The 26,292-nt window shown below is 37.8% G+C and overlaps 1 protein-coding gene across 5 annotated transcripts in view; it reads right to left on the reverse strand.

Annotated features, from left to right (window-relative positions):
• Positions 1–26,292, reverse strand: part of HS3ST5 (heparan sulfate-glucosamine 3-sulfotransferase 5) — a 252,294-nt gene that overhangs the window by 144,746 nt on the left and 81,256 nt on the right. For all 5 annotated transcript variants that reach the window (XM_053914164.2, XM_045188692.2, XM_045188689.2 and 2 more), the window contains exon 2: positions 2,426–2,617. The gene's annotated coding sequence lies outside the window, so the exon portion shown is untranslated. The remainder of the gene's footprint in view (positions 1–2,425; positions 2,618–26,292) is intronic.

The raw sequence follows: 26,292 nt of genomic DNA on the forward strand, positions 1-26,292 counted from the left end.
AATATTCCCCAGAGATTCTTACATATTTAAGTCTCCTTTCTCCTCTACTGAATGTTCCCAGATGGCTCTACTGTTCATAAACTAAAACTTACTTTTAGCTCTAATTCCCTCTCAGTATCAGATTTCCATATAGAGCTGACCCAGCATGAAATATACCTAAACTTCTTGTTTTCATTTCTTGATTAATGACATGGAAGATAATCTACAGATGACTAAAATAATCAATAATTTTAAATTCAATTACATTTATAAGTACTCAGGTTTTTCTCTTCATTTCTTCAACTTTCATCTTGGAGGAAAATTTCTTACTATCTTCCTTACCCAAGAAATCATTATGAAAAAAGCACTTGGTTTCTCCTTGTTAATATGGCATACCTGACCAGATTGATTATTTACTGCTCTTCGTATCAAGCTTTTATATGGAAAGTTTGGGAGAAATACGAGAGGACCAGACTAGAAGATCTCAGAGGTCCATTTCTGCTCTAAAACCTTATGCTTCTATGCCTCTAGGATTCTATAAAGTTTTTGTAATTTATCCTTTTGTTGTATATTTTACTCCCTGAGTATGAAGGCTGCCTCACGCAGGTTCCCTGAAACCACACTGAGTTTTCTTTAGGGAGCTGCAATTTGAGATGAATACACCAATGGTCGTGAACGTGACTCACATGAGGAACCAATTCCAGTCTTCCCACCTGCTCCTTTGCAAAGTGAGAAAAATGAAAAAGGAAAAGCAAAAAAGACGGAGCCGAGCAGTAGTTTCTATGTTATGCTTTTCTGAAATTGAAATAATACAGATTTGTACTAACTTAAATCTAATTTGGAGACTTCATTGAATCAAAAACTTATGTACTACATACTTGAGGATTTTACAGTCTTGTGTACTATATATTTTAGGGTTTTATCATCATAAATGGCAATATTACTATTAAGAATAATTCTGACAACAACTGCATGTGAAAATTTATTATTACAGTTAATCCAATTACACAAATCTCTAATTTTGATTACTCATTATATATATATATATGACTATATTCATTTCTTTGTGTAATACTAATAGCTAATATGTATACCTAACTGGCACTATAAGAAAACACCTCTTTTTGATTAAAGGTTTATTTTTACCTTTTGATATTTTATGGACAACAAATTCTACAAAATATGAACAAATACACTCAAAGACTGACGGGAGAGAAGCAAATGTCCATCAGCCTGAAATTCAATCAGAGGAGTTTAATTAAAAACCTTACTTTTTACTGTAAAAGTAGTATTATGTTGTACTTGTAAGGAATCATCACAATTTAAGATCTGGATATTACCTCCTAATCACTTCTTTTACTGGGATTGTAAAAGCAGACATTTTATAAAGTTAAAACTGCAAATAATAAAAATGAAGTTACTAAATGAGATATAGAAAACAGAAGTACAAAAAAGTGATAATGAGTATACATGTAACCTGTTATAAATACATCATGTGACTTATAAATTTTTATTTGTAAAGCAAAGAGTAGCTAATTATGTATCAAGCTAAGGCTGATATATTACATTAATACATTAATGATGTATTTCAAATACTAAGGCTGAGTTTTAAAAACAAAGAGAAAAAAAATCCCCTCAAAAACATATAAATGCTTAGCCAACCTTGGTAAGAGCTCGTTATTTTCATCATGTAGTTATTTCTTGGAAATAGATCAATAACCATAACATCTGCATAAAGTACAGCACTACACAGAGCACAGAGCCAGCTGAAGGGAGCAGTGACAGGGCTGTCACTCTGAAAGAGAAATAGGGACACCTGAGAATGAGCTCAAGACACTGAATCTTTAAATGGAATATTACAGAGAATTGAGAGTTCAATTCGAAGGGGTCAAGAAGAAAGCACTAATTTAGCACCTTTGTGCTAAAATCATACCTTTCTTATTTATTCTTGTGACTGAAGGAAACAACATAAAATCCATTTAATATAAGTCATTGTTTCCCAAAACCTTGAGACCCACCCATCAGGATCACTTTGGGGTGAGTAACTGTAAAAACGAAGCTTGCTGGGCCACATCCCAGACCTGGTGAATCTCTTTGTGAAATATGTGTGGGAATCAGCATTTTAAGGGCTTCCTCCTACCCCCATGTCACTCTTATGCAAATTTAAATTTTAGGACCAAAATACTATGTCATACTATTTTCTGTAAAACTGATGATCAGATATCAAGCTCACCATTGTGCCTTGACTGTATACACATATAAATGGCACATAAAAACTTTTAAACTCTGTATTTTATTTCCCTTTTTGTTGTGAAACTGTACATAGCTAGCTATTATATTCTGTCACTGCTTTTACTTTCTATTATTAAAATATATTAAATATTCACTCTTGATGTAATTAAGTTACACAAAAATGTGAGTTACGTTACTTTCAAACTTCACTTACCTTCAAATCCTTATGCTTATTCAGATAGCTCTGAACATACACGATGGAAATTTTCAAGAAGAATATGTGAAGTGGATTCTCTTTTCAACTTCCAAGTGTTCCAAGGCTGGACAAGGAGACTCCTTAGGTGGACACCAGAAACACCATTGAGCAGGGAAGGTGACTCTGAAGCCTCTGGGTACTTGATTATATCTGAACAGAACAGAAAAACAAGTAATTGGTTACCTGAAATTCATAGAGAATTGTTATGGAGAAGGTTATTTTCAGCAAACGAGCAGTGTTACTAAATTTAAAGCTGGCCTGATTTGCTGCTCCCTGATTTAGCAGTTGTCATTTAACATTTCACGTCATTGTGCAGTGAGAATTGCATGATGCTGCTGCCTGCAGAGAGTTCTGGTTGGATTCACGTCGCTTTAATTGACTATTTTTTCCAAACATTGCATCAAGCGGTACAATTACTAATTTTATTTTTGATATGCAGGTGCTACATTTTGGTGCTGAATTTCTTTCTAAGTCGAGGTTGATGAGATCTCTTGGAAATATATCTTTGAGACTCTATCACACCCTGTAAAAGATAAAATATGATATTTTTACTAAATCCCCACAGAATCATTTGCTACTTTTGCTATATTTTTTTTCACATGAGTAATGCTTGCCAAGATGATCAGACATAACTAAAAATATTATCCTTTCTAGACAATATGCGTTACCTACTCAGAGAAACCAAAGTTATAGCATCTTTGCTGAAAAAGTTAATCAGACATTATTAATGGCTAATGGAAAAAGAATAAAACATTATTTGTAAAATTGGTAATCAGTCATGTAAATATTCTCATAAATTGTAGAGAAATCAACATATACAGATAAACACACAGTCAGACATGAAAGGAGTATCATGCACATATAAGCTCCGAGTATGAGGGGGTCCCCCCCAAAATCTGGAATTTATTTATCAAAAACTGTGTATTTATTCTTACATGTTTAAAGTTCAATCACTTTCAAAGTACTCTCCATTTGATGCAATACACCTATCAAGACATTTTTTCCACTGCTCAAAATAGTTTTTGAACTCGCCAATTTTGATGCCTTTTAGTGCTTCTGTCATTTTTTGTTTCGACTCTTCCACATTGGAAAAATGTTTTCCTTTGAGGACTTTTTTCATCTAGGGAAACAAAAAAAAGTTGCTTGGGCGAGAGATGGAGTGAATAGGGAGGGTGGGGCATGGGGGTCATGCTGTTTTTGGTCAAAAACTGCTGAACACTCAGTGTGGTGTGGACAGGTGGGCTTGTAAATTACCCATCAGGAAATGGGCAAACGCATTGAAAGAGTCTTCAAAAAAAAATTCACTGAAGCCGAACTCTGCCATTCACAACGATGCCAGCTGGTGAACTGATACAGACGGATTCCTAGAGCACTCACCTAGCAGGGGAAGCCTGTACTGAAAGGGGCCTGCCCTCCAGAAGATAGTTCCGGTTTGGGGGTGTACCCCTTCATATATTGTAAAACAGTAGGTTTTTATGGAAGACTACTCCTTGGCCACTTAAAAATCATTCTCAACTTTCTTCTTTTGTGATATGTCTCACAAATAGAGGACAGGAAATTAAATGTTCACTCTCCCAGTGTTCCTTCTTATAGTTTATGGTCCAGAATGACTTCACCTGACTTCTGGGTCAGAAATTCAGGCATTTTCTTTACTAATAAAAAGAGAAATTCCTGTTCCTCTTCTCCCTTCCACACAGTTGCTTGCCTTGAATGAGGATGTGATACTTGGAAGTAGAGCAGTCATCTTGTGAACATGATGTAAACATAAAGTTCCGAGAAACACCAAGGTAGAGGCCCCTGTTATCAATGAACAGCGGAACCAACACTATGTACTGCTTCCTCTGGAGTTGCTTAAACCACTGGGCTTTCTGTTGCTTGCTAACAGAATCATTGCAGGTTGACACAGTGTTCAAAAACCACTTGTAAGTTTTGCTGCAGTGGTTCTAGTGATATCTGTGTTTTCACTTTGCAATACATTCTGCAAGTTCTCAGTCTGGGGGGTCAAGGGCAGCCTTCATTGTGAGAGAGGTTGGAACTTGCCTTCTTTGGACTCCTAGGAAAGTTGTGCTTTTGGGAGAGAATGGATCACAGGATGGTGGCAAATAATTAAAACAAAATGAAATGGAAAGTCAAGTTCAGAGCTAGGTTTAGAAGAAAAGGGTCCAGAATTATGGTAAAAGAGAGGATCTCATCTTTGCCTCCATGCCAAAGCTATCACATTAGGCAAAATCTCAGTGGTAGAGTTTGAAGCCCCACTCACAAGTTCATTCTTCTAATCTTTCTAAGTCCTCTGGATTCTCTGCAAAATACTATTCAAGTCCATCATTTCACTGCCGTCTTCCTTTCATCAACATTTCTCATTCAGTCACAGTCTGGGCTTTCACTATATTCTAGACTATCGCTATAGACTCTTCAACAAATTTTTCTTTCTTTTTTCTTAAGCATTACAGTATATACTATTGTTAAGACTCGACTTCCTAAGACATTTCTTTGAATTCTTCTGCTCAAAATACAAGAGCTCCTTTTGGTCTATTGGATTAAATCCAAGGTCCTTAACTCCCTATAATATAGGCATTTAAGACTCTTTATAATATAGATTCTTCCAGATTTCCCCTCTCCCTTCCTAACACTCTAGGTGGTTTGGTGGAAGGATTTATCTCCACACCAGAGGTGCACTGTGAAAAGTTTAGAGTAATCTGTGTATCTCAGTCTTTACCTAAAATGTTAGGGATGAGCGTATGACCTCAATAAGTCAAAGATCTCCACAAAAAAACCCCAAAACCCTTTTCTTTATGAAAATGGTAATATGAACATGTAGCCTCAAGAACTACTGGCAACTTGCCAAAATTACATCAACATCAAAGAAGTAGCTGAGAAATAGAAAAAGAGAAACTGGGTTCTGAGCATGTTGTTTCACCCCTAGACAGAGCTTTTTTGCAGGTGGAATACCCTGAACTTTTCTGTTTTGTGTGAATTTATAGATTTTTTTTCTTTCTGTTTTTGGTTAAGCCAGTTTGGGTTGGTAACGCTGTTACTTGCAACCAAAAAGATCTTTGTAATTTGTTTATTTATATTTTTATTGTGTAATTGCCATTTCATTCACTTCTCTTTGTTCTTATCTATAGTCTACCTTTTTTTCATGACCCAGCCCTGCTCTCCATGACATTTCCACATGTTTCTAACTCATAGTGAGAGAACTCTAACCTATTTCCCATTGTATAAGAGAGCTCTCCAAGGTGTATGATGCTGTCATTTGATGACGACCTTTAAGTATTATCTTTAGGTTAACTTCTTCTTCTCTCATTTCAGACTTTTTTTGTTTCTAACAAAATAGTTCACATCTCAACTTGGATGTCCTGAAGTCTCCTCAAAATGAATTCGTCCGTACTGGACACACAAACCTACATCGCAAACACAGTTCCCCTCCAGTGTTCCCTGTGTTTGCAAACAGCTCCATCAGCTGTCAGTTGGATGAGCCAATAAAGGTCTTCAACCTTTTAAAAAGGACTCAGATTCTTATTTTTCCTCTCAACCTTAGTCTCTGATCACCAAATCCTTTTGATTTTATTTCCTAAATGATTTTCAAATCTGTCTACTTTGTCCATTTTCTTTTTATATCCTCTTTTTCTCTCTTCTCCTCAGCTACCGTCACCAGCACCAGCACCAGCACCTTTAATACCTTGCCTGTTGCCTGGAACATTGCCTGGAACTTATTCCTTTTGCCTCCTATCTCACATTTTGTTTTCATCCCATATATTCTCCTCATGGCATTTAGAGTGATCTTTGAAAATACACAAGTGATCATGTCAGTCCCTTGTTCAAAAGTCTTCAAATAAAGATCAAGGATTTACATCATCCAATCCCTACCTAACTTTCCAGCCTCACCTTTCTAGAATACAGTGACCATTTCTGTTCTTAAATACCCTCATTTTTTAAACACCCAGAATTCAGCAGAGTGTTTAGCACATAGTAGGTACTCACAAAATATTTGTTGAATAAACGAATAATTCCCTTGCAATAACTTTTGAACACAAACCATCTTGTATCTTTATTTTTCCTGTATATTTTATTTTCTGAATTAAAAGTACATTGAATCCAAAGAAATGTCATATTTCTTTGTCTCTGTACCAGGATGCTATGTGGACAGTAGGGGTTCAGAAGGTATTCAATTGTATTGATATTGACATTTCTACTTTGAAACCTTTTTAAAGGCTTAAGTTTATTCTCACAATCGAGTAAGTTATCACTTATCTATAAGATTAAGTAAACAAGGGAAAATATATTATTCTGTCAAAAAATGAAAGTTAAAAATAGGAAACTTGTTTGTGATCACAATTGTGTAGAATTTACACTTAGTTACAGAGGAGCTGTTCTGCATGACATGGAGAATGTTCAGGTAAGACTTGAGTTATGTGAACAAACATAATGTTTGCTATTTTGCTTTCACATTTTCAAATAGTTTATATTTCTCTTTAGAAATCTTTGATCTTAGAAAAGGATAAACAAAAATTCAATACTTTAAATCATTACCAGCTGAAGGTATTTTATTTAATGCGGACTGATTATTTTGAACAATAGTTACACCAAGTCCAAACTAATTCCTAGTTATTGGCTATTTCCCTGAAAAGGGAGAAAAGAACTTCAGGGGTTCAAAGGTAGGCATGAAATCTTAGCCTATGCTACATACCGACATTACCCAAAATAAGAGAAATACTTCTTAGCGTAGCCTAAAATAAGAACATACACTGAGAGCCTGAAAGTAATGAAGGGGTAGGGCCCTGAGTGTACCATGCCAAACAGGGGGACCCTGGGATACACATTTCACGACAGCTTCTGGCTCTGTTGCTGTGGCCAGATAATGTTTTCCAAGTGGGAGAATGATAGAACTATGACTGAAGGAATCTAGAAGGAAGAGAAGCTAGGAAATGGAAGAGCAGACAATGCAAATTTTGTGTCTGAATAAAATTGTTGAACAGGCTTAACCTCCTTTTCCTTAAAAATGAGTTGAAATTTGTCTAAGATGTATTCATATGAGAGGTAATTGAATTTGGGTTTCTATAGACCTGTTGTTCTGTTATAAATATCCCCTAGTTTTCCAGGGTCTTTAATCTATTAGGAAATTTTTTAAATTATAAAAGATAAAGAAAAGGAAAGGAACGAAATGGAGAGAAAGGGAACCCTGCTGTAAGAATGAACTTCAAGAACAAGTATAAATTGTTGTTTTAAAAATCAGAGAACAGGCTATTTTACAATTAGGGTTTTAAAAGATATTTCAGGCAACTAGTGATTCGTGATTTAATATTCAGTTGCCTTCCAAGCAAAATAAGAAATCCCACCAGGACATAGTCATTATTTCTTTTTTTCCCCCTGTTACTTAACTCTAAGGGACAGGCAGAAGTGGAACTGTTTATTTTGATCCAGATAAAAAATATGATGGAAGGACAGATTCTTATGCTCTGCCTCTTTATCCATGCTTCTTTTCTGTATAAGGGGAAAAGTGATTTTCAGGTGTATGATATTTTACTTGCTAATTTTTTTCATTTTGTTAATTTTTGAATCTGCTGCAACATTGTCTTTAAAAAAAACTCTATGGCTCTTTAAAATTTAATTTTAATTTTATTTTTTCAAGATTTTATTTATTTTTTAGACAGAGGGGAAAGGAGGGAGAAAGAGGGGGAGAGACATAAATGTGTGGTTGCCTCTCACATGCGCTGCACCGGGGAACCTGGCCTGCAACCCAGGCATGTGCCGTGGGAATCAAATTGGCAGCCCATTGGTTCACAGGCCAGTGCTCAATCCACTGAGCCACACCAGCCAGGGCTGTGTTTGTCCTTTTGCATGAAAATTGACAAGTGCTATAATTATTAGAACAATCCTTTTGTACTTATTTAAAATTAATTATTTTATTAGGAGTATGAGACTGCCAGAGGATGGCATAGGCATTCTAGAATACTAGCAGTGAAGATTTAAAAAAATGGGATAAAGGTGTTATGAAAGTTAAGACAAAAGAATGTACGATTGCCCATTCATGTATCCTTTATGTAGACTTTCCTCTCAATAGTGCATAAAAATGTAAGAAGTTTTATTTATCTCCCTGTAGTGGAGAGGTTTAGAATAACCTACAATAGGATCTATTAATAAAAAGTAAAATTCTGCCTTATAATTTTTGAAACAAGAGAAATTATTATATATGATGAGAATGAAACAGGTAAAAGCTACTCATAAAACATCCATGATTATCCCTAGATGATAAGCCCTCCAATGATTTTCCCAATCAAAGAGTGACTGAAGAGTTTGGAGATTCCCAATACCTGCTCCATTAAGGAAATCTGGAAGCAATGTCATTACAAGGAGATAGGCCTGGGATGAGATTAGAGAAGCTGAAATTATATTATAATGGGGTGGATAGCAAGGTGAGAGCAGTAGTTAAATTTTTTTTTGTTTTTCATATTTAAGAGGCTCCATCTCCCACTTACTAATCCTTACACAGAACCCTAGAGTTCTGTGGAACGAGGTTTGATCACCCCTGGCTTTGAGAATGAAGAAGAGAAAATCAGAGGTTGTCAGTGTTGACCAGACGATTTCATCCTCCTGGTAACTGGAGGGTCACCTATTTGATTGCAGAAGATTCCTCAGCCTTCCTTTTGGTCTGGATGCTACTCTGTCCCTCACAGTCGTCCATGCTGACTGGTCAGCTCCCTCAGAGACTGCCAAATCACAGAGACACTCTGGGCGGAGGACACAGGAAACCAGCATTTTTGTACACAGGGGTGGAATGATCCCCATTTACGAACTGGCAGCCTAGTTGGGGTACTTCAGCCCCTGTGAGTCAAACCAGAATGAGATCGCCTCCTAGACTCAAACTCTAGGGCTTACAATGTGGAAGTTCGTACTCTGCGTAGTAGTAAATTCCATAAGGACATTATGTTGTTCATTATAGTCGGCCATCTGGCCTGTTTTTCCTAACGCACTGATCTTCTTTACTTTGTAGTTTTGCTGTGGGCATGTTTTTTCAGGTCTTTACACAAACTGATCATTAAAACACATGAATTTCTCTATTCTTTGCACTATGGTGACAATTAGTACAAATCACACACAATTTACATAAGATAACACCCTCTTACAGCACAGACACTCAGTTCAACAGTCTAATTATGCAAATAAGTCCTTATTGGAGACCTGTAATAGGCTGAAAAAATGTGTAAATGTATATAGTTCTGCTCATAATTCATAGAATATCTTTGCACTTAGGAGTTTTTTCTTAAATGTTTATCCCCAAATAATTTAATCTGTATTTGTTTCTTTTCCTTTGATTAATATGAGTTGAAGGCAGGAACTGTGCTTTCAACGTTCCTCTGCCCAGAGTAGAAGGTTTGGCCTCCAGGGGATGTTCAATGCATGAGGACGATCATTACCTGCAGAATTTTGTGGGAGTGCAGAAGCGAAAAGTACTTCTAGCCTTTATCTGCTATCATTTTCATTTATTTCTGGCACTGGCAGGACAGACGATTTGCATTACTTCCGAGCAGAGGCATGATGCATTTAGATATGCTTTTCCATCTCTCTACAGGGTAAAATACACGCCGTATAACAATTGGTACTGCAATTTTACACTGAATTGAAATATTTTAGACTTTGATAGGTTCAACAGATGTACACATGCAGAAAAGATAGATGTCAAAGAACAAGAAAATGTTTAACTGTCTCTATCTTCCGCACTGTTAACTGTGGGCTCATGTTATCAGAGCTGTTTTCTCAGAATGTTTCTCAGGAAATGAGTTACATATCCTTGATATGATGACTTTAATAATGGGTCTACCTATGCTAAAATGTTTTGAGATGTCTTCTTGATTTATACAGAATGATAAGTTATAAATGGTTCAAAAACTCTTCACAACAATCAAAAACTAAGTATTTTTGGTGAAAGGCAAGGTCAACTATCCTGAGAAATGTCGGAAATTCATGCTTAATTTTTATTACTGCATCGCATCATGTTTATTTCTTTTTTCAAGCCTATATGACAGAAAAATGTATGAAGCATGATTCCTTCTGTTAACATTATCAAGGAAAAGTTCAAACAAGTCTAAACTAAACAAAAGATATTAGTACTGGATCGTTATGGAAATTGTTCTGATCTGAGGTTAGATAAAGTGGTTTCTAACCAGGCTTTATTTATCTATTTAAAGATTTTTATTTATTTATTTTGAGAGAGAGAGAAAAGGACAGAAAAAGATATAGAGAAATATCAGTTGGTTGCCTCTTGCATACCCCCAACAGGGGACCTGGCCCACAACCCGGGCATGTGCCCTGACAGGGAATTGAACCTGTGAACTTTTGGGTCATAGGCTGGCACTCAATTCACTGAGCCACACTAGCTACGGCTAATCCAGGCTTCATAATGGCCTGAGATAAATAGTTTCTCCCTGGATGGTTTCTAGTTTGGTATCCATATGAAAAGAGGTCAGACCAAATCAGGAGTTGTTAAACCTTGGCTGAAATTTAGAGTAGGCCTAGGTTTAAAAAACTACCCAAGGCCAGGTCCCACCCTCAAAGATACTGGTTCAATTAGTGTGGGGTAGGAAAATGGAGCCTCAAAAGTTACTCAGGTATGGAAATATGCAACTGGAATTGAGAATCACTGGCTATACATATGTCCTCTAAGTGTGTGTGATTCTGGAATTTCTGGGAAAATCCCCATTATTCTCTGTATCTGTCTCTCTGTTACACACACACACACACACATTTGTTTATTAATCTGAACTCTCATTCTAGTCTGATGGTAGTGCATTAATGAAGTCCAGATTTTCAACTAAAATAACAATGACATCTTTCTCACCAACATTCAATAAAAATGTGACTTGGTGCTTATTTACGTGTAGAATTTTAGAACTATAAGCCTTTTACAAGTCCTCTACATTCAATATCTTTAAGCAACTGCAATATGATAATCATGATAGTGGAAGTAAAGTTCACTGCTACAGCAATGTTGAAGGTTGGCCTAATTATAAAATAGACAAATCTATTTCATTGAAGAAGATGCTTGATGATTATATATTGAATGAGTGAAATTCTTGTATGTTCTAAATGCAGACCTTGTTTTTATCTGATGGTTGGGAAAGATCTTTCCTAGGCCATTACCATGGCCTTTGCTTTGCTAAAGGAAGATTCAGAATGTCTCTAACACTGATCTTGGAACTGGGATAGGGTTTCTTTGGGAGGGAGGGATGCATAGCATAATTAATAAGCATGATAAGATTAGGCCTCCATCTCCTCTCCTTGGTACTTCTCTGGTCAGGCCACGGGTACGAGGCCAAAGTTAGGGTTTCGAACTAGGACATGAGTAGTGTGGCCTTATTTTGCCACCTATATTTAACTCTGGCCTCTGTTTCTGCAGTCGGTGGGACTTCTGATCTCTGAGTCACAGTGGCAGGGGCAGGTTGCTAAGGTTGTTTCTGAAAGCCTTTTGTAAGTTTGAAGGGGCTTTCTATCCAGAGAAAGGTAAATGTATAGTCACTAAAATTGGTTTATGATATTCATTCATTAGCATTCATTCATTTGTTTATCCAATAAATATTTGTGGTATGCTTCTTTGTTTTAAGCCATGGGAATATAAAGATTCTTAGATAATTTGCAACCACATAGCTTATTCATTGACTTCAACTTAAACTATTTTAAGTATATTCTTAGCTTTTACACACACACACACACACACACATTATTATCTATTCCACCAGCAACTTTTTATTCTTTCCCTAGTGACTTTAAGAGTGGATCAGTGGAGCCTGTTCCTTTCCATGGGACCATTCTCTGTGCCTGAGTTGATGATGTTTCTGGTGCCAACCTTCCTATTCTTTCCCTTTAATGAAAGCCCCTGCACTCTTCCTGACCTAGGGGAGGGCAGGCTTTCAACCTCACGATGTCCATCCTATTACAGTTGCTTTTCTTTCATTCAAAAAGCACTAATTTGCCACTCCTTTACTACTGCTTGACTCTTTTCAATTTATTTTCAATTCTCATCTGAAAATATCTCAATGAAAGAAAATGACCCAAAATATTTCAGTGTTAAAAGCAAGAATGTCAGATATGGGGGTGGGGAGAGGAGCTATCTCATGGATGTCCACTGGTGGTAAAAACTATTGGTTGGGATGATTGAAGTGATCAATTATCACTAAACGCAAGAGTGATTGATGTTGTTGTTCTGATTTAAATCCTTCATTAAAAAAAGCTGGAGCAGAGTTGCAAAACGATTTTTGTAATTCAAAGTGTAAAGAGCCCACCATGTAATCTGGACTCTCTTCTCTGTGTAATTATAGTCATTTCCTAAAGTGTCTGGTGTGAAAACACACAGCATAAGTGTAGTTTTCAATACTATCATGTAAGAACAGCATGGCAGAGCGTAGAATGCCGTTTTCTGTGCTGTATCACCCCAACTCCCAGCCTCTGCTGCTGGGTGGGGAGCGATGAAAGTCAGGCGGCTCTGGGTTCCCTGGCAGTGTCTTTCCAGGTGACATCACTGGGACCTGCCGTGTTGCCAGAGGAACAAGGAAGCTTGAGGGCATTTGTTCAAAGTGGTTTTGATATCAATGGATTATACAATCAAAGCAATGAATCACCGATGAGAAGGCAGGCAAAAACCGGACCAGGATTAAAAAACAGAAAAGAAATCACAAGGTGCTTCACAGTATTTAAAAGAAACCACTTTCAGTTCTTTAAGCTATGCCTATATATTTAAAGAAGTACTAGATTTTTTTTAGACTACAAAGAAAATACCTCTTTATTCCTGCCAGGACCCTTTATCTGCAATTTCAAAAGACAATAATTGCTTTTCTAAAAATTACCCAGTTTGATAAACCATGTTTGGGCAGTTTAGTGTGGAAAAGTCAAAACTATCTTTTAGGCATTTATAACCTTAATCAGGTCAAGAATAGATAAACACTGTTAATGCTCCCCCTCCCATTTTCTCCATTCTCTGCTTCTGTTACTCCTATTACTTCTAAAACAATATTCTCCTTTTAATCTACTTTCATTATACATTCTCTCTACAACTACCCAGAGGTCTTTTTTTTATTTTTGAAAAAGCAGATGAACCTTGAGAAAGACAACTTTCCATTCAAATTTTCTATCAGGAAGGATCCTGGGCTTTTACTAATAAAGTCATAACTTACCTACCTGGTAAATAAGATCTCAGACAATATTCCTATACTATATTGATTTTGCAAAAACCACATCATTGTTGCCAGATTTTGGAGCTCAGCGATAGCTCTCCATAAGAGAGTTTGAAAAGGCGTGTCAAATGTCGTCAGCCACACTGAAGTGGAGAGTTGCACAGCGACAAGTAACAGAGGACTGCTAGACTAAGGGAAGGCGTTGGCGCCCAGGGGCATGGCGAGATCCAAGACCCATTGCATCCACACAACCATTTTCTCCAGAAAAGTTAGTTAAAGTGTGAACATCTTAGAAAGATATATAAGTACATTATTTAAATTAATTCTCCTTTTTCTCTAGACTGTGAGATTCATGTGGGCAGGTGTCTTTATCCTCAGAACCAAGTTCAGTACATAGTCAGCAACTTCACTGTAGCTACTAGTCCCCTGTGGCCTTTTCAGCACTTGTAATGTAATGTGACTAGTCCAGACTGAGACATGCTCTCAGTGAAAAATCCGTACACACTGGACTTTGGAAGATTTAGTGGAAAAAAAAGAAATATGAAATATTTCATTAATAACTGTAATATTGATTATATGTCAAAATATTTTGAGTATATTTGATGAAATAAAAAATGTTATTACATTTAATTTTACCTTTTATTTTTACCTTTTTAAACTGTGGCTACTAAAACATTTTAAATTCCGTATGTGACTCACAACATGTTTCTATTAAACATCACTTGTCAATATTTTGCATTAAAAGAACAATGAATGAATGAAGGTGCCTAAATCTAGAGCTCGCCCTACCTGAATGAACAATGTCTAACTTTTCATAGGATAATACTCAAGAAAAGTAGGCCAGTAACTGTGGTAGACTTTGTCAATGTCCCTGAGGCTTTACGACTTCTAGCATCATGCCCATTGTTAAGTGCCTTTGTAATTTGTCCTTATAAGGAGGTGGAATGTGTTTCTTTGGGTTTCCTCAGGTGACTTGCTGCGGTCAATGAAACACTGGAGAGCATGATGTGACCTAAGGCTTGAGCAGCGCTTGCACTATGGAGTTTGCTCTCTGGCACTCCTGCTATTGTGAGAATTTACCCAGGCAGGAAGAGAACTGAACTCAGCTGCCCCAGTGCAGCTGAGCTTTACCCCCAGCTGAGCCCCAGCCATGTGCACACACAGTTGATGTCATCGCAGCTACACTGTCCACTGCAGCCTAGGCCAGGCAACCCCATGGACCCACAGACCCATGAGCTAGATACATGCTTATTATTGTATGCTGCTGAGAGTTTGTGGTTGGTTGTTATCCAGCCTTTTCTTGAAATACCTAGCTAACATAGGAGTATAGTCTTCAGAATTGAGCTTTCATTTTAAAAAATATTTTATTGTTTATACTGTTACAGTTGTCCCACTGTTTCCCCTTCTGCAGCCCTCCACCCAGCCTGACCCCCACTTCTGTAGTCAGCCTCCCCACCATTGTCCATCTCCATGGTCCTTCATATATGTTCTTTGACTAATCCTTTCACCTTCTTCCATTTTTTAATGTGAGAGTTCACATTAGAGACCTTACAGTCACACTTAAAATAACCCTCTTTTAACCTTATTTAAATATATTTGGCCATGAGACAAGTATGACAACTAGAGAAGATACTCTATCAGGAGCTGGACAAATTCATCCTAAAAGTATAACTCATTAGCTATCATGGGAAGTTTTAAGGCATGCACAGCAGGAATGCTAAAACCTAAATGGAATTGAACAGCACAGCATGATTTTTATTTTTCCAAGTAAGTGGTACATTTGTTAAAAAGTTCCTTCCTATGGATGTTTCTAGGTTTATTTGTTTGTTGTTGTTGGGGAAAAATTTATTCATGTATGAGTACTCCCAGCTTTGTCTTATCCTGCTGCTTGCTGAAGAGGGTACTGGCTTTGTCCACTTGAGCCATCCCCTACTCTGCCTTCAACATGCTCCTGGAAGGGTCCTCCTACTCCCTTTGGGTTCTTTGGGCTTCTTTGATGCTGAGTAAAAATGCTGAGAATGAGCCCTGGCTGATGTGGCTCAGTGGCTTGAACATTGGCCTGAGAACCAAAGGGTCGCTGGTTGGATTCCCAGTCAGGGCAATCAGGTTCCAGGCCAGGTCCTCAGTTGGGGGTGCATGAGAGGCAACCACACATTGATGTTTCTCTCTCTCTTTCTCCTTCCTTTCCCCTCTGTCTAAAAATAAATAAATAAAATCTTTAAAAAAATGTTGAGAATGAGAGAGAACCGGAATTATGGGTGAAAAAGTAAAAGGGTAAGATTAGGAGAATAGTGTCCTTTTTAAAAGACAGAAAAGCTACACATGGTCAGGGATGGTGGAGCCTTTTGTGAAGGAGATTTAAATAAAAGGCCTGAGATAAAGTGAGGTTGTAAGGGACCCTGGATAGAAAAGGAAAGAGATCTTAACAAACATGACTTTTCAAGTCATGTAAACAGTTTAAATTCTGTTTACACGACTTGAAAAATGTAGGCTAGAGAACCTGAGTTAACTAATCACTTTTTTTTTTATAACATACCTCGTCTGAGACCAGCTTCTGCAGATCACAGCTTCTGTCAGGGACGAGCTGGCACAAAAAGTTTCGTATGTAATGGAGTCGGAGCAGAAGAACACACAGGATCCACAGGGACACTCACTCGCGGTACCGCAGACTAACTGCGTAATCGCACAGTTACTAAGCCATCCCAAGACTGATTTGTTGAATTTGTACCATGAAGAAAGTAATATATATTCATAGGTTGCTCTCAGGATTAAAAAGGCAGTAAATATTTAAAAGTATGGCACATTGCTTAGACATAATGTTAGTTGAAAGGTTGGAACACAGCATTCTCTTCATGAAAATTCAAAGTTTGGCCCATAGTCACTGTACAAGTTGACCTGACGCCTGAGCTGCATTCCAGTCAGAGAAACTACACTCCGTACCAGACGTAACTGATGAGGAGCTTCCCACGGTGGAGTGCAGTCAGCTGCTAGAGACTCAGCAAATGAAGTGACCACTAATGGGGACTTTTTAAATTAAATCTTTGAAAAGTCCCCTTATATGCTATCCAATGCTATTCTAAGTTACTCTGAGGAGAAGACAGCAGAGGTATACCCATGATCAAAATAACGTCACATAGTATATGATGTCACAAAATGCCATCACAAATTTCAGTTGTGAAATCTGAAAACATACGCTGTCACTGCACTGCAGTTGACTATGGCCTGACAGAATTCTAGCTGTCACTAGCAATACGACCAGCAAATCACAGGATGGCATCTAGGTTTATCAACACTGTTCAACGTAAAAGAGCTATATAAAACTGTATAGAAAATGCACTGGAAGTCTATGGTTTGAAATTACAATACAAAATTGATAGCTGATGCTATGTAGGCAGCATCTTGCCCAAGATTGCAAGGAATGAATATAAGAATAAAATTAGATTAAGAAGATAAATATGCTTTTCTAAAAATTAGAAAACACCAAAACAGCATTGTATTTCTGACTTTATGAGTGCTTAGAGAGAATAGGAAGTAATGTGTGACCTAACCCACAGCTTTGCAACAGGCATAGATTAAAAACCCCACCTGGTTCTTCTCATGTACTTGTAACTAACGCTGAACATTAAATGGCAAGTCAGGATCATCATCAACAATAATGTCTTGGTATGTGGCCAGCGTACTAGCATAGATTGCCACACTGGAGCTCCACAGGTGAGAGGAATAGAGGTAACAGGATAACTGAGCAGATGTGGTTTAGAGAGCTGGTATGGGGACAGCCACAAGCTGTGAGAACAAATATGGTCCTGCAAGGACACTGAAGCACAATTTCAATTTACACCATGGCGAGGGGTGGACTGCTGGGAAGCAAGAGCTCTTGATAGATTGCCCTGACACATAGCAATCAGGGAGAGTGGCCTCGTTTCCAAGGCCAAATATAAGCAGACCTGGTATAAAGAGTGGACTCTCAATCCTGGGATCTGCCCGTACCAGTGGAAGCCACAAACAAGACAACAATTAAGCATGCACAGGTGGGTGAGGAAAGCTGCACGTACGCCATGTCCAAACCAGGATGAGTATGCTAGAGCCAGACCTCCTGGAAAATACGATGTGCTTTGTACTGATACAAAAGTTGAAGTTTAGTGGAAAGAGCCCAGAAAAGATATTTCAATCAAATCTCATGACCCCCTAGATTTACAGGGGTGTCAAACTCATTTTTACTAGGGGCCACATCAACCTTGCAGTTGCCTTCAAAGGGCCGAATGTAATTTTAGGACTGCATAAATGTAACTACTCCTTAACAGTTAAGCGAGAGGTCGGTGCTGCCACCCAGTAGAAACAAGGTGCCGGGCTGGATAAAACAAGGTGGAGGGCCGGATTCAGCCCACGGCCTTGTGTTTGCCGCCTGTGCTACAGCTTAAATACAGGGGTGGACAAACGTAGGTTTACAGTTGTGAGTACATGAAACAGAGTTTATTTTTACATTATAATTTATTATTATATTATTTTCCTAAACAAGCAACTGTAAACCTGTGTTTGCCCACCCCTGTAACGTGGCAGCGTGCACCTTCAGGCGTTGGATGCAGGCAAATAGAAGAAGGAGTTTTATCCATTGACCTAGCCTGGGAATTCTCAGTGGCTGTAACCAGCGTCCAGCAGGCCGCATGCATCACGTGTGCTGTATTACATTCTCTGTTAATACGATGTCTTGGAATCCTTTGTAGAAAGAGTGCTTGTCTAGCATTGAATTATTTCCATGACCCTTGGTAAAGGGAAACACCACACAGCAATATTCCCATGAACTAAATTACCAGGAGGAATTATTGAAAAACCTTGCAGGTGTAGCCTGAGCCACAGAAGTTTTGCAATTTGTCAGATATCATCTCCACTTAAGCCAAGGTGTTTTTGTGAGGAAATAAAGTGAGAGCAGACAGAGCCGTGATTTGTAATTCATCGAGCACTATACACAGATACAGCAAACATTAGAGAACAACCAAGGGGGCTTCAACAACAATGTTCAAAGTGGACCTACTCTAATTTGCTCTTCTACTTATGTCAGCTTTGATAGACAACAAAATAGTTTGTCTGACAGTCACTTAAGCTAAAGGAAATTAAAAGTGGCTTTCATGATAGCTTAAGTAGCATTTATAGAGTAGCACTCCTATTAAGAGAAAAAAGAACAAACTGTTTTCCTCTTGTTGTCCTAAGAGTCCTGGAAGAGCCATCTCCCCACTCAGTAACAAGTTTTACGTTGGCTAGTTTGTTTAGACGTTCCACAAGTTCTGAATATCGGGCTGGGCATTATTTACCAGGCCGTAGTCACTGAAAAGAACCCAGGTCGTGTGCTCTGTTCTACTCACGTAACTAGAGCGCCTTCAAAGAGAATCTGTTATGTTATTCATACAGACAAAAAAAAAAAAAAAACCCAAAACCCATACAAAACAAAAAAGGAAAAAAAACCCCACCAACAACTTTGAATTAAAAAGTAAGCCTCAATCTTCTACCATGACCTGGTTTTATTCACTGTGGTAATGGGAATAAAATTAGTAAGAATAGATTAAACAAACATGTTTTCTTTTTAAAAATTTATTTTCTTTTTAATCTGAGTTCCTAACTAAAATGCAATCATTTTCATATGGCTCTTCCTTAATTGTTTCCTTTGCCTTCATCATGAAATTTGTAATGCACTCAACTGTGGGTTATTTGTTCTCATCTTTGCAAGTCCCCTTCTGTAGTTAACCCACCTTCTGCTGTTAGTAGTCTTGTTGCTGCACAGTAGTTCCTCAGTTTTCCTGAATTTAACGTAAGGGACCATGGGGAGAGTACGCTGTAATTTTGTGGTGGTGTCCACGTAAATGGGTTGTACCAGCCACGGAGGCAAGGAGCGAGTTAACTCAATGGCCACCATTATATAAGGCAATTTTGTACTTGTTCTTTAGTGATGAAAACAAGAAAACTGTGTATCTTTTTGAGAAAAGAGAGACAAAGGTAAACCAAGAATGAGCAATAAACTTAAGAAAAGTAGAAAATTAACTTGAGATCTGAGTCTAGTCTGAGAGACAAGGGTAATTGACAGAAATATGACTTTGAAGAAAGCACCTGGGCTCCTAGAAACAGTTTATAATCCAGAAATTTGGTTCTCCCAAAATATCAGGACATATTTTACAAAGGAGCTTAAGAGTGTGGTAATTGAAAACAAAGAAACCCCTTGGGGTTCAGCACTTTGTCCTCTAGTCATTACTGCGCTCCACCCCGTGCCCTTGAACATCGCTACGTCCCAGTCCCGCGTTTGTGGTGCTGCCCTTCACTTAACATCTGCAACTTTTTTCTGTTCTGTGTACTGAATAGCTCAGTCCATGTCCGCATGAATAATTTCAAGCAGAGTAAGAAACTTTAATTTTTATTGTTTTGGAAGTCAGCAGAAAAATGATTTTCCTAGCTGAATTTAAAAGCCCTAACCTGTTTTGTGAAAAAATAGTAACATATGAAATATTCACCATGGGCTTCACCAAGTATATATTCATATAGATAGTGATCTTTTTGGAACTAGACGGGTAGGGAATAGTTGCAAATGGAAGAACAAATAATCTTTGATTAGAATATAATATTATGAAGGATTTCTATAAACACTATGCATCTCAACATAAGAAGCAAGCATCAAGTTTGCCACAGAAAGTTCTGTTAGTTTTCCAAGATTCACTCAGCAAATAGTTCAGCTGTGTACCTGACAGTCTGCAGCAAGAGTGAATGGTCACCAGACGGCTGGGCACTACTTCATTTGGTCGATGGTTCATGGTTCATTCATGCAGCAAGTATTTCCTGAACGCCTGCTACAGGGCGAGGCGCTGCGTTAGGTTGTAGGGATAAAACAACCAGGGAAACCAGCCCAAAATCTCTTCTTTCATGAAGCTAATGTCTGTTTGTCTTTCTCTGTCTGACTTATTTCACTTAGTATGATACCCTCTAGGTCCCCCTGTGTTACCACAAATGGTAAGATTTCATTCTTTATGGCTGAGCAGTATTTCATACATATGCACACCACATCTTCTCCCTTCATCAATCAATGGGCACTGAGGCTGCTTCCATATCTTGGCTACTGTAAATAATGCTGCAATGAACATAGGGGTGGGGTGCATATATTTTCTCAAATCAGTGTTTTGGATTTCTTCAGATAAATGCCCAGAAGTGGAATTTCTGGGTCATAAGATAGTTCTATTTTGAATCTTTTAAAGAACTCCATACCGTTTTCCATAGTGGCTGCGCCAATCTGCATTCTCAGCAATAGTGCACGAGGGTTCCCTTTTCTCCATGTCCTCACCAACACTTGTTCTTTGTGGATTTATAAATGATAGTTATTCTGACAAGTGCAAGGTGATATTTGATTGTTGTTTTACTTGCATTTCCTGATGATTAGTTACATTGAGCATCTTTTCATATGTCTATTGGCCATCCGTATGTCTTCTTTGGAGAGGGGTCTATTCAGGTCTTTTGTCCATTTTTTAATTGGACTGTGGGGTTTTTTTTTTTTTGGTGATGAGTTGTATGAGTTCTTTATAAATTTTGGATATTATCCCCTTATATGTTGAACCTAAAGGACAAAATAAATAAACAAACAGAAACAGATCATAGATATGGAGAAAAACTAAGGGTTGCCAAATGGGAGGGTTGTTGTCAGGGGCAGGTTGAAAAAGATGAAGGGATTAAAAAGTGCAAATTAGTAGATAAAAAATAGTCACAGAGATGTAAAGTACAGCATAGGGAATAAGTCATAATAATGTGGTAATGCTGTACGACGTCAGGTGGGCACTAGAATTATCAGGGGATCACTTAGTTAACTATATAATTATCTAACCACTAGGCTATACACCTGAAACTAATATAAAATAATATTGAACATCAAGTGTAATTGAAAAAGAAAATAAAATAATTAAAAAAACCCAAAGTAAATACTCAAAAAAGGAGCTAATGTCTAATGATTCAGACAATTGAATAATTTTCAAAAAGAGGAAAATTTATGTAAAAATAAAGTCACAATAATTGAAATAAAACCTAATAAGATAGTCCTCACTTTCCATGGCTTCAGTATGCATGGGTTTCAGTTAACACCGTACTGGGCAAAGCAAGGATTGCCTGTAGTATGTTACAGCTGTTTCAGTTCCAAAGCAAAATCTTTAGACTGAAGGTATTATTTAGTCTACTTTGTGTCTACCCAGATTTGTTTTGTAATGTTTTTCGTATATGTGCTATGTGAGGCCATTTGTGGTACTTTCAGTGGTCCCTGCTGAAAAAAAGAGTGTTGCCTATTTTTTTAGAGTCTTGTCAAGACTAGCTCATTTAATCAATGAAATACGCGAAATCATTTCCTTGTGATTCCCTCTCTTTTCTCCCTACTTAGGAAATGTATTACATTTCAAAAAAGTCAGCTTCTAGAAATGCATTGCCTGTATCTATGCTTTTTTAAAATTAATTTTGTTTTAGTTCCTACTTTGTAATCAATAATTGACCTTTTAGGCCCAGGGGAACCACTGATGTTTTGGGTTTTTTTTTGTATTCATCAACCATCTGTTACTTGTACTCTCATTGTATCAAGAAAACTCTCTTACTTTATTCACTCATGCATTCAAAGTTTCAAGAAATAATTTGTTTGAGTGGCAGACAAGGTATGGAACAGAGAAGAAATCCCTGGCACTGCTCAGATAAATAACTGTTGCTCTGTCCCTCGCAGTTCACTCCTGGTGGTGACGTGGGGGGCGGGCACTGTACTATAGTGGATGCCCCCCTTCAGACTGAAGCACCCTTTGTGTGTTGATGCAGATAACCCACAGCTGTGGCCCTCTCCTGGCATTGCCCTTGGCTGAAGGGAACTGCCTTACCTAAGGTTCATGCCCTCCCCAGGAGTAGTTTGTACCCAAAGATTGGTCAATGTGACAAAGGCCAGGACCCTTGCCTCAATTTAGGACAACTCTGAAGACTCCACTGGGTTAAGAGCTGCCATGATAATCTGGGGTCTCCATTGTAACAGCTCATAGATGAACCTCTCCCTCTGTTCTACCCACTTCCCTCACTTCCTTATAGTTACTTTCCAAACACCTCCCCAAATCCCATGCACAGAAGTTTCCCATGGAGTAGATTTCCAAAGAACTTGAAGAAAGATGTTGCACCACATATGGTAAAAAACGAAGATAAATAATGTAAAAATAAATCAATATGAATCTAAAATATTTGTATATTCTTATCTGTTTTCATGATTCTTATTCAATTTTTAAGTGAGGAAATAATACCATTTATAAAAGTACCCTCCACAAAAACTTATAATATGAATATTACTTACTTTTAAGGCTGAATTTTAGGAAGTATTTTGAATCCTCTAAATGCTTCTCAAAAAATGTTTTTTTGAGAATAAATTTTTTTGGGGGCCAAATGTATCATTATGATGAATGGAACAGAAGTAAACTAAATACAAATAAATGCACCATTAAGATTTGAATCCTTTCGGAGCTAACAGTGAATGTGATATATTTTCAAATTTTACATTTCATTGATGAGAATATGAAGGAGGTAAATGTTTATCAGAGAGAGAGAGAGAAGAATTCACCAAGTATATGACCATAACAAAAATATCTCCAACTATGGCATGAAGTAAGGGAAATTTTGTTTTCTCTTGGGTTCAAGTTTTTGGCCTTTTATTACATTAAGTGTTAATTTTCAAGCTATAAGGTCTAACATCCTTGCAGGTAAGCAAGTGGATTATTGGAGGGACAGTCACATTCTGCCTGCCTCGTAGAATTCATAAGCAGATTCATTCATCTATGAAGAATTTCACTTGCAAAAAATAAAAAAAGAAAGAATTTCACTTGCATACTTGTGACCTGAAAGTTGAGTGTTTAGAAATGTTAGAAAGGTAGAAACCTTTCTCAAGTGTTTTGAGTGAGTAAATGGAGCAGAGAACAGGAAAAAATATCTATGAAGTGACTACTATCAGCAAAACATCAGAAGCGAGCCTGTGAAATGGAATTTTCAGCACTAGAACCTAAGTTCCAAGTGATGCCCTCATGACATTCTGATTCCATTCAATTAGCACAAAAGAGAAATTCTTGAATCAAAGAAAAAGTAATGCACGTTAGCCTGTTTAAATGGCCCGTTTGAACTCTCACACTTTGGCGAACTGCCTGTTCCTGTAGAAGACAGCATTCCAAGTGCCATATTACATGTCTGCATGATCTCTGCTGGTGGAATTGTTTTAGTTCAGTCACTTATAACATTTATTATCACTGTGGACCCGGTTGCCAGGTATGGAGTTATCAGGTCTTTGAAGAAATACATTTCAAGGAGGTATAGGAGGAAAGACTACATTTTATAAAATCTTACAATGAAACTTATGAGTAACCTTTGAACAGCAGGAGTTTTAAGTATAGTATTAAAAATCTGTAATGGACAGTTAAAGGAAGTACCAGACAGTGAAAGAAACATGAGTTTGCCAAACAAGGATTTCAGTGTAGACTATGTCTTTATTCAATGATCTTAAAAGGAACAAGTTACAGTTAAAGACAGTGGAAGAAACTGCCATTGTTGTTCTGCATCTGGTGGCTGCTGTTTACATTCCTCCTTTGAGCCTATAGCTTCATGAGCTTTTCCGCAGATATGTGCAAACACTTCTGTTTTATGGGCCAGACAGGATTGGAAGCCATGGGGACTGACAACTGATTTGTTTGTTTTATTCTTTTTCCATGACTATAATGTACTGCCTCGTCTTGATTTGTAAGCAAAACCTGGAAAACCTACAAAAATGTGTTTTGTGGTTGTCTAGGAATAATACAGAAAATATGACTGTTATTTTTGGTGAAGAAAGTCAATTTTGTATAGTTTACTTCAACATAAATAAAACGCAAATTTTGTTTTTTTAAAAACAAAAAATGTAATGTAAAAAAAGTATAAAACACAGATAACTTTAGCACTGCAGTAACCTTAACATGGAGAGTGGTTTTAAAACTGCATTTCAGCAGTGTAGCACTTCCTTCAAATGAAAGCTCATACAGAACCCCCATGTAGAACAGACGGAAGAGGACTAGCTCTGTGAAGTCGGAAGTAAGGGGCTGAGGGTTCTAGTGCCGCAGACACCCCCAAACCCTGACCTACAGCTAGGGAACTCCTAGGGCTGGTGTAGCAGAGTGTAAAAACAATTAGGTTGGTTATTGGAAAACTCAGGAGTGAGGACTTGAAGAAAAGATTGCTTACATTTGTTGCTGCTTCCCAGAATCTGTTTTCCCATTTCCCCATCCTCACAGTACCTTGTCTTTTGGGTAATTTGACACCACTCTTGACTCTGGGAGTGGCCCCGCCTGTCTGAAGACAGTCCGCACATCCCGTCTCTAGGCCACACTGATTCAGTGGTAAATACTTGGCCCAATTTGCATAATCAGCTGCAAGATTCAATCCCAACTGTCTTTGTTTGTTTGCTTTTTATCATTTTTATCTTAAGAGCAAAGCGGACTCTCTTTTGTGCTAGATTTGCACCTGAAAGCACATAATCCCAGGAGCCACTGAATTGTTATATTGTGACAACAATGGAGGAGGCAGCAAAACAGAGCCAACACTGAGGTGGCACCTCGAACGGGAGACATAGGTTCATTCTCATGAATTCATTGAGTACTGGTCAAGAGCTGCCTGAAGCCAGCCAGATTTCTCAGTAAAAATAAATGTCCTTTAATTTTTAAACCAACTTTTCATTGGGTTTTCTGTTATACCAGAGAAGTACATAACTGAAAAGTACCTAGCACAAATGAGTGGTAGCTCCGAAAATACTTGTAGACTGTATGAGTAGGAATCATAGGTTCTAACTCTAGTGTTGCTTCTGAGCGCTAACGTTTAACCACTCTGGATCTTACTTCCGTTATTTGTAAAACAAGAGAGCTGCTTCCATTGCCCTCAGAAATCCACTCCTACTCTAACACTCTGAGTCTCTCTGTGCCTTTGTGCAGATTATTGCTTAAGTGTCTGCTTCTTCCTCACCCTGCAGAGGTTTGAGAGTTAATGCACTGATTCAATTTTGTACAAATTCAGCCCACTGAGGAGTTTGCATTAACCACAGGTTAGGGTGGCCCTGTTCCCCAGCGGGCTGTCTGAGTGTGCAATTACGGTGACCCACAGAAGACATGCTGTACATTGGGGTCCTGGAAACGCAGAATTCACGGAGTCAATGCGGAGTGATCACTAATTGCTTAAGAGTTTCTTGAACATCTGCTGAGGGGGATGCGTGTAAGTTCTAGATAATTGCAAGAGAAAATTACATTATTTAAGGATAATTGCAGGGATACCTAGGAAATCTTAATCAAAATTTCAGAATGCTGTGAGCAAAATGTATTTAGAAATGGTAAGGAATACTGTCTTTTGGAAACTGTATTATCTCCACGTAAAGTCACTCCAGCTGAAGGCTGACCCTGTGGAGGCTTGCATTAAAGCACCATCATCTTTGGGTCTGCAGAGGATATGATGGGTACAGAACCTCTTTCCTTCTAAGCTTTCGTGGTTTAGGTTGTTCACCATTAATGTCACAATCTAGAGAAGATTCAATAGAAATATAATGCAAGCAAGCCCCATCTGCAATTTAAAATTTTGTAGTATACATATTTTAAAAAAGTAAAAAGAAACAGGTAAAACATATTT

The sequence above is a fragment of the Desmodus rotundus genome, chromosome 11 (assembly GCF_022682495.2).
Source record: "Desmodus rotundus isolate HL8 chromosome 11, HLdesRot8A.1, whole genome shotgun sequence".
Taxonomy (NCBI): domain Eukaryota; kingdom Metazoa; phylum Chordata; class Mammalia; order Chiroptera; family Phyllostomidae; genus Desmodus; species Desmodus rotundus.